This window comes from Balaenoptera physalus (assembly GCF_965194825.1).
Source record: "Balaenoptera physalus genome assembly, chromosome: 21".
Taxonomy (NCBI): domain Eukaryota; kingdom Metazoa; phylum Chordata; class Mammalia; order Artiodactyla; family Balaenopteridae; genus Balaenoptera; species Balaenoptera physalus.
Window position 1 is genome coordinate 28,490,377 of NC_138902.1, and position 16,572 is coordinate 28,506,948.

Consider the following 16,572-nt stretch of genomic DNA (forward strand, 5'->3'; position numbering starts at 1 on the left):
TATATTTTATTAGTGGGAAAGTTTTAAATTATAAATTTAAGATACACATTTTTTCTATATCTTGATATGTCCATTTGTGTTTTCAAAGGAATATTTCCATTTAATCTAATTTGAATTTATTGACATGAAGATTTTAGTGTTTGTATGATAGAAAGTGATGTCCTTCTTTCATTCCTCATATTAGTAAATTATTTCATTTCTTTATGTTTGATCAGTCTTCCTAAGTGTTAATCAATTTTATTAATCCTTTCAAAGCATTAGATTTTGATTTTGTTGATTTTCTCCATTGTCAGGTTTTCTGTTTTACCTATTTCCATTTTCATTTTTATTGAATCCTTTTTCCTACCTCCTTCTTGTTTAATTTGCTCTTCTTTTTGTCACCTTTTAAGATATAAATTTAGATAATTTATGTTAGGCTTCTCTTCAAGCATATATTTCAAAAAATTAAATATAAAATACCTTTTAATTTCCCTTGTGTTTTTTTCCTTTGATCTTGGAAGTTTAAAGTTCACTGTTTAATTTTCAAATATTTGGGTATTTTCTAGCTATTTTATTATTTGTGATGTCTATTTTAATACTGCTATATTAAGAGAGTAAGAACGAACATATACTCCTTAATAATTTTGATCCTTCACAGGTTATTAAGGCTTGAATTATTAATCAACTTCCACGTTCATTTAAAAAAATGTATACTCTGAAGTTGTGGTGTAATTTTCTATAAATGTCAATTAGGCAATTTGGTTGATAGTGTTGTTCACATCCTCTATATCATCATTTTTTTCTGTTTCTGTTTTTTTTTTTTTATCAATGACTGAATGATAGGTATTAAAATCTCTATTTCTCTATTGAAATATTCTTCTCCTTAGTTCTGTCAGTTTTTGCCTCATTTTTTTGGAAACATTGTTATTAGTTGTATTTAAACTTGTTTATGGCTTCCTGTTTCATTGAACTTTTATGATTATGAAATTTTTATCTTTATTTTTGATTATATTGAATATCTTGAAGTCTACTTTTTCGCAATAGTGTATAGCCATACCAGTTTTCTTATGCCTAATGATATCTTGGTCTGTATTTTCCTTCCCATGTATATATGTTCCACCTGTCTGTTTCTTTATATTTAAATGTATTTCTTTAAACTGCATATTACAAGTTTGAGCTCTTAAAAAATAATGAATTTTGTTTATTATTTATTATGGCTATTTCTACTTTTTAGATGGTATACTCAGTGTATTTTAGTTAATGTTAGTAATTGATAATGTACTGGTTTAAGTCTACCATCTTGGTATTTGTTTTCTATTTGTCTCACTTCTATTCTTTGTTTTGTTCTTGCCTTTATGCTTTAATTTAGATGAATGAAACATTTTTTAGTGCTCAATTTTACCTCTTCTGTTATCTTTTAGCTATAACTCTTTGTGTGTGTTGAGTATTATTTTAAAGACTAACTATGCGTATTACAATAATATTGCAACAATATCTCATAGTAATAATGGAAAAGACACAAAGTAAGTAAAGAAAGTAGGCAAGTTACAAAATAATGTATAGTTTTATCACTGTTTCTCATCACACACACACAGAACCCATTTATTAACACATTTTTAGTATGTATTGTATTTTCCTCTGTATGGTAGATATGACATATGTATGATAGGATAAACAGTTTGGAAATTTTAAAAAACAAGAAATACTTGTATTTTTAAAGGGCCTATTCCAATCCCCTATTGTATTTTCATATTCACCTATTTCCAAGTTCTTAAAATATGAATTTAAGAAGGCAAGGCTTATACTTTCCATTATTTCTCTAAATCTTGTTTATAGTACCTAGTAGCTAAAAGTTAGGTACAACTGCTTGAAAAAGTATAAATATGTAAAACACTGACCCTGTGCAAGCTATTAATGAATAATATACCTCTTTTGGGTAATACAGAACTTGAGCAATTGTGATAATCATAGGTTTTAAGTGATGAGTACTCTGTGTATCATTTTACTGTGGTTTTTCACTAACACAGACTATCAGCCTTACACATAAACAAATGATTGTGCCCAATTCAAATTAACTTTAAAATTAACTTTATAAGCAAAAACCCACTTTTAACAAGCAGACTTTAGTTAAGTTTTGTATGAAGAAAATGATTCATTATTGGATTCCTTTAATTAGCAATCTTCCCTCGGGTATTTAACTTACGAATAACTTACTAGAAAAAAAAAGAAATAGCTATATAGAAATTCATCTATTGCACCAAATGAAGCATGCCTGTTGTTGAAAGTATCATACGAAAATACGCTTTCAATCCTTTAATTTCCCCTTTAAAAAAATCATGTTGATTATAATTTTGATTTATAAGAATTGTTACTCTAAGATCTTTATTTGAGCAATCTTTTTCATTTTATTATCATTTAAAGGTTGATGTATTTTAACATTCACTGTTTATAGTATTAGTGATGCGATACATTATCTTATGCAAAGTGAAATGTTTATCTTTTACCTGAATTTTTTGCTCATTTACCACATCCCATTTGTTAAATTATCTCTCAGCCTGAAAATCCAGGCAAAGACTGTAACTTATCAACTAAAAATTAGAAATTACATTTGCCAATTACAAGAAAATGGGAGCAAACTGATGACACACTACAATATAAAATGAAACTAATGGTATCTATACTAATGAAATGAATCTGTCATCTTTCAATGTTGTGCAACATTTATAAGTATACTTTCAATACATCTGTACCATTGTGTTATTAGACAGATGGCATGTATAACCAGCCACGTGTATTATAAAAACATTCCCATATATTCATAACTTTGTTTGGCAGACACCATATCATGAAAGGTAATTTTTATATGGGAAAGCACCATGATGTATATTTTATTTTACATGTATATGTAAAATAAAAATTGACCAGTACGTGAGGTAATGTATAAATGATAAGAAGAACAAAAGTTAGATAAACCTTTCTATGGCTGATTTCAATTTCAAATAATATTTTATGCACGTAAATATAATTTTCACCAAATTAACTGTAAAACATGAAGTACAAAGAGAGGTGCTGATCATACCCGAATATTCCATAAAGACAATGAGGCAGCTTTCCCAGTGAGGAGCCTAGTTATCAAAATCAAATATCTTGTTATCATTCTTTATCATATTTATCATATTTTATAATTTATAAAGAGAACTCAAGGTGTTCATGAAGAGCCTTGTCTAGGTTTGGTTCTGTTGAGTGGAGATGGTCCAATTTTCCATCTTCTCTAAAAGATCCATTTTAGTTATATAACTAATGATTTTTTAAGTTTTTATTTTCATTTTAGTTTTCTTTTTAGCTAACCAACTTCCAATTTTTCCATTGCTTATACTTAATTATCAGTATGAGAAATCACAAGCATGGTCTCAGATTTTGTTCTCTAATCTATGGAAAGAAGATTTGGGAAGGTTTGGAATGGATCCCCTCTATCCCATTTCCAATATTTGGGGTCTTTGAGCTTTACATTATATTATATGTATCATTAACCTGCACTAAAGCAAATAATTAATATGGTGAGAAGTTTCTCAATAATGTCTTCTTTAGTGCTGAGGTATTTTTTCAGAGAAAACTCTCTGTATGAGTAGCTCTTCTGCGCAACCAAGGTATTCAGCTCTCAAGTAGACAAGTGGGTCCAGATTAGCTGTGCAAGAGAACAGCTTTTTATTTTATAGATTCATCACCCGCAACTGAAAAAGGAGAAGGAGGTACTTCGGATGGAAAAAGTTTTCTTTTGTATGCCAGTAGCACTGCTTTTAGCAATGCAGCTGAATTGCAAAGTTTTCTAAAGGCAGAGTGACAAGCAGATGCTTGTTACAGCAATCAATGAGCCTGGCTCACCAAACAAAGGTATTACGTTGCTAAGAAGAGAACTTGCAAAATGGCAAGCACTCTGCCCACTAAATGCCCAACAGATAGTCCTCCTTCACTGATTCTTTACAATTTCTATCAGCACATCAATAGAAATAAGCGGCTGTGTTAGCAATCTGAGACATTCTGTTCAATTTAATAAGTATTCAGATAAAGCATGCGATCATGTTCTTTGGATTGATCTGTTACTCTGCAAATATAGTTAGCTCAAAGTTGTAAAATAGCTTTGGACATAAAGGGGTTCGTAACACTTGTAATATATTCTTCATATAACATATTCCTTTATTCCTCATGTGAATTTTTCATGCATCCAGAATCTTTTATTTTAATCAGACTTATAGATGGAGCTTTAGGCGCCTGTCTTCCTGACAGGAATGCCAGCTCCTTATGTAAAAGTTGGGGGAAAATAAAACCCATCTCTAGACTTTACATGAAATATATAAACCTAAATATTCAGAAAAGTTCAGTCAGCACTTAGGCTTCCTGAACTGCTTTGTAAAACCCAAAGGAGTTGCTGAGAAGATGGTGAATTTGAGGGGCCATTGAACACAGACAATTTTCCAATTACAGGCACACCTGTGCTGTATGGCTTTATGCTGATTTGTTGTGAGCATTTTACAGAGTGTTATTTTAAAAGTCCTTCAAATTCCTCATTCTTCAGTCCAAAATGGCCTGGGGGTGTTGCTGGGAGGTTAAAACTTATCAGAGACTTCTCACTGGGTTAATTTGATATCCTACCCACAGTGTAGAATGTGTGGCCTGGTTGAGTCTCAAATGCCACCCATAAACACTCTAATTAACAGCTTCAGTGCATTGGCTTCTGGGGGGGAAAAAAGATGTTTTCTTTCAGTTAGTGAGAAACGAGTGTTGGAAAAACCAATGACTCAGCTCTTCAGCAGTGAAACTATTTACATGGGCAAGAAAGGCTGCTGCAGCCTTCTAAAAATCTTGCTGCAGATATTTTTTTTCCTCTTTCTTTATGAAACTATGGTTCAGGTAGAGCCATGCATTTTCAAGCATTTTTTGAACATCTATTGCTTAAAATAAACATGTGCTTTGCTGCCAGAGGATCCAAACAATAATTACCTTAATTAGTTCTGTTTACACTTAGAGAAATGTACTATCCAAAACTGCAATATGAGAGTTGTTGGGCTTTTAAACACCCCCTTTCTGTATAGTTAGTAAACAGTAAAGGATGGATATAAAGTTTTTCTGTATTTATGTGGCGGTTTCAAGAAACCACATTTTTAAAGTGCAGCTCCAGCATTTTCTAAATCCTTCCAACTATATTTTGGAAATCTCCTTTGGAGGAAATTGTTAATGAAGTAGCATAGTTTGCTTTTCTAAAGACAAAACTACATTCGGAATCTTTTCTAGCATTACTGTTGCTGTTACTCAAAATTTCGAAGTCAGAATGTCCTGGTAGTAGTGAGACACAATGCAAAAATAATATGTCTGAGACTTTCTTTATATGTGTCATCAAGAAAAGACATACACACTAACCCTTCTGATATATTGTTGGGCAAGTAGAGTACCAAGCTTCATGCCTTTATGTTCTTGACTGTCTGTCGCATTGCAGAAAATATCCCGGCACTGAAGTTGGTGCCTTCTTCTTTTAATTTTGACCCTGTGAATTCAGTTAGAGTATATATATTTTTTTCTTCAGCAGTACTTAAATTTACTGAAAAAAATAGCTAAATTTATTAGCTTACCTTCAAGGATTTTGTTTTAAAAAATCACATAGCAGAAATGAATAAAGATATCTGACATTACACCAATAAACCACCAGTGGTAAAGCCAGGAAATGCAAAGTGTACTAGTAATGAAAAAAATTGTCCAGGAACTTCAATGTACATTTACCCTTGTGAAAGGAAAACCAAAATGGAGTTGGGATTGCTAAGAGAGCTCTCTAAAATGGTGCCAAGAGGCCATTACGGATATGTGACTTATGTACATCTTAGCCTGAATAGAACCTGACTTTTGACCTGATGAAATCATCCAGAACATCTGGCAGATACTCCCGACAGTCTAACTTAACAGACCCCTATCCTAAAACAACTCATGACCCCTTAAAGACAGATATTTTCTGTCTCACATCAGAGTCAATCAGAATTCTCACCAGGCACCTCTTGACAACTTCATGGCTTTTTTGTCTATATAAGCCCCTGACTCTTTCTCTTCCTCGGAATACTCTTTTGAGGTTACCAGTATCTTTGTGTCCCGAACTGCAATTCTTAAGACCCCATATAAACTCTTTTCTTATTGGCAGCCTTCTGCATTATTTGGGGAAGAGGAATTGACACCCTAAGGGTTAATTAAATACTACTTTTAGAGTCAGATTAATAACAAGCCTCATATTAACATTGGCTATACCATTAAAGTTGCTATGAATCTGATAATAAAATTCCTTTTTGTGTCTCAGTTTCTTACCTACAATGTGGAAATAAAAATATGTGCTCACCTCTGGTAAGGGAATACTGTAAGCCTAACTCTTTTCATATTGAATCAGATTCCCTTTATGTATGAAGTTGTTCTAAAGGTAAAATAGGCTCTTGGGTACCACTATTAACTCTTACAGGCCATTTCAGTGAATATATTAAGGTAGTAATTTATTTATTGGCCTTTTAGCTGAGGATGGTAGGGAAGTCTAAAGTCTACTCAGGTTATAGTAACAACTTCAGAGCTTAACTGGTGCCTAATATATTAATAGCTGTAAATAGTGTTCAACTCATTACTAGTCAATGCCAGATCTGTAATAGTTGGAGTGACTCTGTTCATATAAACTTTCAAGTGTGTATTCTATAAAAAGTTTTGAAATTATCAATACTTTCTTCCTCTCTCTTAGTTATCCTTTTCCCAGCAACAAAGAAGGAGGTTGAACAAAAATTAAGTTATACATAAAACCAATGGGAATAGGCTTGCTAATAAAATCTAGAGTCACATTTGTGATGGTAGTAGAATTCTTCGGATTGTATTCATTGTTGACTCTGAAGCAGCATTCTCTCTCTTGGTTTCTTATGTATTTTTTCTAAGCAATTGAAACTGCATGTGTTCTTAATTTAGCTCATTCTACAATTGATTATATTAAGGTTAAATCTAGGAGGAGCTTCAAGATGGCGGAAGAGTAAGACGCGGAGATCACCTTTCTCCCCACAAATACATCAGAAATACATCTACATGTGGAACAGCTCCTACAGAACACCTACTGAACGCTGGCAGAAGACCTCAGACCTCCCAAAAGGCAAGAAACTCCCCACGTACCTGGGTAGGGCAAAAGAAAAAACAGAGACAAAGAATAGGGACGGGACCTGCACCAGTGGGAGGGAGCTGTGAAGGAGGAAAGGTTTCCACGCACTAGGAGCCCCTTCGCGGGCGGAGACTGCGGGTGGCGGAGGGGGGAAGCTTCGGAGCCACGGAGGAGAGCGCAGCCACAGGGGTGCGGAGGGCAAAGGGGAGAGATTCCCGCACGGAGGAGCGGTGCCGAGCAGCACTCACCAGCCCGAGAGGCTTGTCTGCTCCCCCGCCGGGGCGGGCGGGGCTGGGAGCTGAGGCTCGGGCTTCGGTCGGATCGGATCGCAGGGAGAGGACTGGGGTTGGCGGCGTGAACACAGCCTGAAGGGGTTAGCGCACCACAGCTAGCCAGGAGGGAGTCCGGGAAAAAGTCTGCAGCTGCCGAAGAGGCAAGAGACTTTTTCTTGCCTCTTTGTTTCGCGGCGCGCAAGGAGAGGGGATTCAGAGCGCCGCCTAAACGAGCTCCTGAGACGGGTGCGAGCCGCGGCTACCAGCGCGGATCCCAGAGACAGGCATGAGACGCTAAGGCTGCTGCTGCCGCCACCAAGAAGCCTGTGTGTGAGCACAGGTCACTCTCCACACCGCCCCTCCCAGGAGCTTGTGCAGCTCGCCACTGCCAGGGTCCCGTGATCCGGGGACAACGTCACGCCGGCCTCTGCCGCCGCAGGCTCGCCCCGCCTCCTCCGTACCGCTCCCTCCCCCCGCCTGAGTGAGCCAAGAGCCCCCGAAGCAGCTGCTCCTTCAACCCTGTCCTGTCTGAGCCAAGAACAGATGCCCTCAGGCGACCTACATGCAGAGGCGGGTCCAAATCCAAAGCTGAACCCCGGGAGCTGTGCGAACAAAGAAGAGAAAGGGAAATCCCTCCCAGCAGCCTCAGGAGCAGCGGATTAAATCTCCACAATCAACTTGATGCACCTGCACCTGTGGAATACCTGAATACACAACGAATCATCCCAAATTGAGGAGGTGGACTTTGGGAGCAACGATATATATATTGTTTTCCCTTTTTCTCTTTCTGTGAGTGTGTATGTGTATGCTTCTGTGTGTGATTTTGTCTGTATAGCTTTGCTTTTACCATTTGTCCTGGGGTTCTGTCTGTCCACGTATTTTTTTTTCCTCTTTTTTTTTAGTATACTTTTTAGCACTTGTTATCATTGGTGGATTTGTTTTTTTGGTTTGGTTGCTCTCTTCTTTCTTTCTTCCTTTTTTTTAAATTACTTTTTAAATTTTTTAAAATAATTTTTTATTTTAAATAACTTTATTGTATTGTATTTTCTTTTTCTTTCTTTCTTTTCCTTTTTTCCTCCCTTTTATTCTGAGCCGTGTGGAGGACAGGCTCTTGGTGCTCTGGCCAGGCGTCAGGGCAGTGCCTCTGAGGTGGGAGAGCCAAGTTTAGGATATTGGTCCACCAGAGACCTCCCAGCTCCACATAATATCAAACATCAAAAATCTCCCAGAGATCTCCATCTCAACGCCAAGACCCAGCTCCACTCAATGACCAGCAAGCTACAGTGCTGGACACCCTATGCCAAACAACTAGCAAGACAGGAACACAACCACACCCATTAGCGGAGAGGCTGCCTAAAATCATAATAAGGTCACAGACACCCCGTAACACACCATCGGATGCGGACCTGCCCACCAGTAAGACAAGATCAAGCCTCATCCACCAGAACACAAGCACTAGTCCCCTCCACCAGGAAGCCTACACAACCCACTGAACCAACTTTAGCCACTGAGGGCAGACACCAAAAACAACGGGAACTATGAACCTGTAGCCTGTGAAGAGGAGACCCCAAACACAGTAAGTTAAGCAAAATGAGAAGACAGAGAAACACACAGCAGATGAAAGAGCAAGGTAAAACCCCACCAGACCAAACAAATGAAGAGGAAATAGGCAGTCTACCTGAAAAAGAATTCAGAATAATGATAGTAAAGATGATCCAAAATCTTGGAAATAGAATGGAGAAAATACAAGAAACATTTAACAGGGACCTAGAAAAACTAAAGAGTAAACAAACAATGATAAACAACACAATAAATGAAATTAAAAATTCCCTAGAAGGAATTAATAGCAGAATAACTGAGGCAGAAGAAAGGATAAGTGACCTGGAACATAAAATAGTGTAAATAACTACCACAGAGCAGAATAAAGAAAAAAGAATGAAAAGAATTGAGGACAGTCTCAGAGACTTCTGGGACAACATTAAATGCACCAACATTCGAATTATAGGGGTCCCAGAAGAAGAAGAGAAAAAGAAAGGGATTGAGAAAATATTTGAAGAGATTATAGTTGAAAACGTCCCTAGTATGGGAAAGGAAAGAGTCAAGTCCAGGAAGCGCAGAGAGTCCCATACAGGGTAAATCCAAGGAGAAACACACCAAGACACATATTAATCAAACTATCAAAAATTAAAAACAAAGAAAAAATATTAAAAGCAGCAAGGGAAAAACAACAAATAACATACAAGGGAATCCCCATAAGGTTAACAGCTGATCTTTCAGGAGAAACTCTGCATATGAGAAGGGAGTAGTGGGACATATTTAAAGTGATGTAAGGGAAAAACCTACAACCGAGATTACTCTACCCAGCAAGGATCTCATTCAGATTTGACAGAGAAATTAAAACCTTTACAGACAAGCAAAAGCTAAGAGAATTCAGCACCACCAAACCAGCTTTACAACAAATGCTAAAGGAACTTCTCTAGGCAGCAAACACAAAAGAAGGAAAAGACCTACAATAACAAACCCAAAACAATTAAGAAAATGGTAATAGGAACATACATATTGATAATTACCTTAAATGTGAATGGATTAAATGCTCCAACCAAAAGACATAGACTGGCTGAATGGATACAAAAACAAGACCCATATATATGCTGTCTACATGAGACCCACTTCAGACCTAGGGATACATAAAGACTGAAAGTGAGGGGATGGAAAAAGATACTCCACGCAAATGGAAATCTAAAGAAAGCTGGAGTAGCAATTCTCATATCAGACAAAATAGACTTTAAAACAAAGACTATTACAAGAGACAAAGAAGGACACTGCATAATGATCAAGGGATCAATCCAAGAAGAAGATATAACAATTGTAAATAGTTATGCACCCAACATAGGAGCACCTCGATACATAAGGCAAATACTAACAGCCATAAAAGGAGAAATCGACAGCAACACAATCATAGTAGGGGACTTTAACACCCCACTTTCACCAATGGACAGATCATCCAAAATGAAAATAAATAAGGAAACACAAGCTTTAAATGATACATTAAACAAGATGGACTTAATTGATATTTATAGGACATTCCATCCAAAAATAACAACACACTTTCTTCTCAAGTGCTCATGGAACATTCTCTAGGATAGATCATTACTTGGGTCACAAATGAAGCCTTGGTAAATTTAAGAAAATTGAAATCATATCTAGTATCTTTTCCAGCCACAATGCTGTGAGACTAGATATCAATTACAGGAAAAAATCTGTAAAAAATACAAACACATGGAGGCTAAACAATACGTTACTAAATAACCAAGAGATCACTGAAGAATTCAAAGAGGAAATCAAAAAATACCTAGACACAAATGAAAATGAAAACACGACCAGCCAAAACCTATGGGATGCAGCAAAAGCGGTTCTAAGAGGGAAGTTTATAACAGTACAATCCTACCTTAAGAAACAAGGAGCATCTCAAATAAGCAACCTAACCTTACACATAGGGCAATCAGAGAAAGAAGAACAAAAAAACCCCAAAGTTAACAGAAGGAAAGAAATCATAAAGATCAGATCAGAAATAAATGAAAAAGAAATGAAGGAAACAATAGCAAAGATCAGTAAAACTAAAAGCTGGTTCTTTGAGAAGATAAAATTGAAAAACCATTAGCCAGACTCATCAAGAAAAAAAGGGAGAAGACTCAATAGAATTAGAAATGAAAAAGGAGAAGTAACAACTGACACTGCAGAAATACAAAGGATCATGAGAGATTACTACAAGCAACTATATGCCAATAAAATGGACAACCTGGAAGAAATGGACAAATTCTTAGAACTAGCACAACCTTCTGAGACTGAACCAGGAAGAAATAGAAAATATAAACAGACCAATCACAAGCACTGAAACTGAAACTGTGATTTAAAATCTTACAACAAACAAAAGCCCAGGACCAGATGGCTTCACAGGCGAATTCTATCAAACATTTAGAGAAGAGCTAACATCTATCCTTCTCAAACTCTTCCAAAATATAGCAGAGAGAGGAACACTCCCAAACTCATTTTACGAGGCCACTGTCACCCTGGTACCAAAACCAGACAAAGATGTCACAAAGAAAGAAAACTACAGGCCAATATCACTGATGAACAGAGATGCAAAAATCCTCAACAAAATACTAGCAAACAGAATCCAACAGCACATTAAAAGGATCATACATCATGATCAAGTGGGGTTTATCCCAGGAATGCAAGGATTCTTCAATATATGCAAATCAATCAATGTGATACACCATATTAACACATTGAAGAATAAAAACCATATGATCATCTCAATAGATGCAGAAAAAGCTTTTTTAAGTGTCCATCGACAGATGAATGGATAAAAAAGATGTGGCACATATATACAATGGAATATTACTCAGCCATATAAAGAAACGAAATTGAGTTATTTGTAGTGAGGTGGATGGACCTAGAGTCTGTCATACAGAGTGAAGTAAGTCAGAAAGAGAAAAACAAATACCGTATGCTAACACATATATATATGGAATCTGAAAAAAAAAGAAAATGGTCATGAAGAACGTAGGGGCGGGACGGGAATAAAGACACAGACCTAGTAGAGAATGGACTTGAGGACATGGGGAGGGGGAAGGGTAAGCTGGGATAAAGTGAGAAAGTGGCATGGACATATATACACTACCAAATGTAAAACTGATAGCTAGTGGGAAGCAGCAGCATAGCACAGGGAGATCAGCTCAGTGCTTTGTGACCACCTAGAGGGGTGGGATAGGGAGGGTGGGAGGGAGGGAGACGCAAGAGGGAAGAGATATGGGGACATATGTATATGTATAGCTGATTCACTTTGTTATAAAGCAGAAACTAACACACCATTGTAAAACAATTATAGTCCATTAAAGGTGTTAAAAAAAAAAGGGTAAATCTATGTTCTTTACAGTGATTGTAATCTTGTAGAAAGTGTTTTGTATAAAAACTTATTTTAAATAACATTTGCTAATGACCTTTCCTTCATTTTTGTTCATATATAGGCAAAATTAAATCTTTACTCAGAAGGGGTAGAAAAACATGCTTCTCATTGTCATATAGCAAAACGAGGACCCTCAGAGATCTAACGCAGGAATGTCGTATCTGCCTGTCATGAAAACAGCAGCTAAAGTGTTTGTTCCTTCCTGAGGGATCATCAGTCAATGAGGTTTTGTTTTGGAAATGGTTGTAGGTTGAAACAGCTAATGGCAAAACCTAAATAGTATTGTGTACAAACTCAGAATTCAGGAAATTTTGTTGATAACAACGGCTAATATGAGGCACTGTCACTCAAAGTACATTTAAAGTGATTTCTGATGATCCATTGGCCAAATCACTCCCCAGGCAGTATGTGATAGCAGTACTCCCTCCTGTAGGCAGGCCTTAAAATCAACACACCCATTAGCCCCTAGGCCAATCACAGAAATTATCTAGTTTTCTTTTACAATGGCCTAAAAATACAGATGGTTTGTTAAAGCATTACAGCTATTTGAATGCCACTTTTATAAAAGACTTACTTGGTCTCTCTTCCTAATGCTGATCTATAGTAGACTGAAACTTCTTTAGTTCAGTTAAGTACTGAATTATCCCAGGGCCACCTTGTTAGGACTCCATTTTAAATGCACCACAGGAAGCTAGACTGACTTCAGAAAAATCTTTGATTCTTAGTAGCCTGGAAGATAGAATCAGGTTAAGGCAGGTTTTCTCACTATTACACCCAAAAGTCAAATGCAAATTTATTAAACTTGGAAACTTTTCCATTCAGACATTTCATAATCAGGTTGGTATCCATAGAGCCTGTGCATATATTTGGTGGTGAAATAACACTCTGTTGACAGGGACCTCTCTAAGGAGATCCTGGTTTGGGCAGGAAGGACACAGGGGTTCTCTCTGCCATATTGGTCACCGATCATGGTTTTTACAGTGTTTTACCCTATTATATTGCAGATGCTGAATCATCATACAAGTAGTTTGAGGGAATACTGACTTCCAATAAATGGCAATGGCTGACCAAGGAGAAGTCAGTGTCAAAAAGGATTCTTTACTGATGACACATGATGAAGATCATCCAGGAAAATGGCATGATTATAGGCGGTGAGTACCTAGAAATGTATGTTAAATTGTTTTCCTTTTGTAAGTGTGATTTTAAGGGACAGCCACAAAGATCCAAGGAGGAAAATGTGAGTCATTCCAAAGAGAAGAAGCAGCACAAAGAAAAGTCAGACTTTTTAATAATTTATTTATTTATTTTTATATTTATTTTTGGCTGTGTTGAGTCTTCGTTTCTGTGCGAGGGCTTTCTCTAGTTGTGGCAAGCGGGGGCCACTCTTCATCGCGGTGCGCGGGCCTCTTCACTATCGCAGTCTCTGTTGTTGCGGAGCACAGGCTCCAGACGCGCAGGCTCAGTAGTTGTGGCTCACGGGCCCAGTTGCTCCGCGGCATGTGGGATCTTCCCAGACCAGGGCTCGAACGCGTGTCCCCTGAATTAGCAGCCAGATTCTCAACCACTGCGCCACCAGGGAAGCCCAAGTCAGACGTTTTGAGATTAAATTTATGGTTTGAGAAATGAAATTTTCATTCTATGGTACTAAAATATCACATGATAACATTTACATTTAAACAGTGCATTTAGTGATACGAATGGATTTTAAAACACAGATGCAGTCACTAAATAAAAATTATTTGCTAGAGATTTACAAGAAGCATAGAAGCCCTTCAATTCACTGGAAATGTGGGGTCAGCTACACTTACTTGTTTGCTTCCAAGGCAATTTGACTTTCTTTCAGATTTGATCTAACTGGGTTAACCAAGCAGACTAGAAATATTGCTGACATGCACACAACACATGCAGATCTGACCTGTTCTTATGAACTTGGTATAAACCAGACTAAAGAGGTAGGGATTTTAGAAGAAGCATTTTGCAAGTTTCCAATTTTGAAAATATTATCTCTTTATTGCAATGAGTAACACAAATGAAAATCTGAAACTGGATGGCATAAGAGACTAGAATGTGTTTTTTGGAAATACTGTACATATTTTTGACTAGGTTCTAGGAGGACAAAGCTAGAAAAAGAAATTACTTTTTATATGCAATATATTTAGCTGGAGCCCTGGGATCAAATGATAGGCTCATGATGAATAGATACTTTGGGACAACTCAGAAGTCCCTTGGCTTTAAAATTCCTTGATACTGTACTTAACCTTTAGAACTTTCCAAAAGCATACTGCACACAAGTTCCTCCCTTGAAAATTCCCATTTTGAAAATAAAGTCTAGAATTACAGAGAAAATTATGACCAAGTGCCTGTGTCCAAAACATATATAAGTGGCCTTTGAAGAGAGGTGCCCTGGGAAAGGAGTGCTGACTAAAAGTAGAGGTGGTGAGCTAGGGGGCTGGACTTGAAAATATACTTTTCTTTGAAGTTAGAGGACATGCCTTTTTACATTGAGGAGTATCAGTATCTTTGCATTTTGTAATCAGTGCCTCGTATTTCCTGTTTGCATATATTTATTTTCTAAATGCAAATTTATATTGCAGAAATTCTCCTTGATTTAGAATTTTGTTTTGCCAAATCAAACTTTATTCTCCAAGAGAATAGATATTAGGTGAGTTTCACCACTTTTGAGAATTACTGCATATCTCAGTTTATGTGTATTTCGAGCAAGGGACTGACCAAAGGCAATTCATGAAGTAAGAGAGCCAAAAGGAGCCTTTAGTCCAACCTCCTGTTTTACAAGTAAGAAAGTAGAGGTTTAGATATTTATTCTAACTCATTTAGCTTGAGAATTTATAGAACTGGAACTTAAGCTCCTCCTACACCCTATTTAGTTCCATCACTAGGAGTTTATTTATGGTTTATGTGGATTTCTTTGTTATTGTTTAACTTTACAGAAAAATATGTAATCAAACCATTATTGATGAACTATCCTAAAGGTGGCATAAGTTTTTCTTTTTTAAAGTTTAAGTTAAAGCATACATTTGACTTTTACAACCATTACTAAAGGTCTGTAAATTATAGAAATCTCAATTCTCATTCACCCCAGACTATCCAGTGTATTGTGACTCCAAATTGGGGACATATAATTAAAGGTAAAATTTTGTGTTCCAAGAGATTTTTTTGTATCAACTGAGGCACAAGGAATGTAAAAGTTCTTTAAAAAACAAATAACAGGAAGCAACCCACGTGTCTATCAAGATGAATGGATAAACAAATAGATAATGAATGGATAAACAAAAGATAATATATACATACGATGGAATATTTTTCAGCCTTAAAAAGGGAGGAAATTCTGATATTATGCTACAACATGGATGAACCTTGAGGACATTGTGCTAGGTGAAATAAGCCAGTCACAAAAAGAAAATACTGTATGATTTCACTCATATAAGGTTAACTGGGTAGTGAAATTCATAGAGACTGAAAGTAGAATGGTGGTTCCTAGGGACTGAAGGAAAGGAGAAATGGAGAGTCTTAGTTTTAGTTTTGCAAGATGATAAGAGTTCTAGAGATTGACTGGCAATGTGAATGTACTTAACCACTACTAAATTGTACATGTAAAAATGGTTAAGATGGTAAATTTTATATTATGTGCACTTTACCACATTAAAAATTTCAAAAAAGTAAACATAAAAAACAAACAAGAAACAAATAGATAAAAATAAACAAAATAATCCTGAAGGAAAAATCAAGTCTGATGGTGAGAAAGAAATAAAGCATAAGTTTTTTTTTTTTTTTTTGCTTTATGTGGTTTTCAAAGAAAAGATAGTTAGCAAGACTGCCATTTGTAAAGTAGAGAAACCAGAGCTAATGACACAGTGATATTTATTTATTTGTTTTATTGACTTATTTTTGTATTTATGATTAAGAAATTATTATAATTTGAATGTGTGAAGAGTCAGCACAATCCACAGGTTAAAGCCCAAAGTCTACTCAGACTGTGAATCCTAGCTCAGCTAGTTAGTGATCATTGCCGTTGAACATGTTACCTAATCTCACAATGCTTAGATTTCTCATATTAATATGGGGTTAATCATACTGCTTATCCCACAGAGCTGTTTCTAGGACTTAAAAAAATTAAAATATCTACTGCACATAGAAGCATTTAAAATCTAACACTTGATAAACATCATACAGTG

At 36.3% G+C, this 16,572-nt stretch overlaps 1 long non-coding RNA gene across 2 annotated transcripts in view; it reads left to right on the top strand.

Moving 5' to 3' along the window:
* Positions 1–16,572, top strand: part of LOC309651652 — a 647,179-nt gene that overhangs the window by 214,639 nt on the left and 415,968 nt on the right. For both annotated transcript variants that reach the window (XR_014258279.1, XR_014258280.1), the window contains exon 3: positions 13,384–13,530. This is a non-coding gene — a long non-coding RNA (uncharacterized lncRNA). The remainder of the gene's footprint in view (positions 1–13,383; positions 13,531–16,572) is intronic.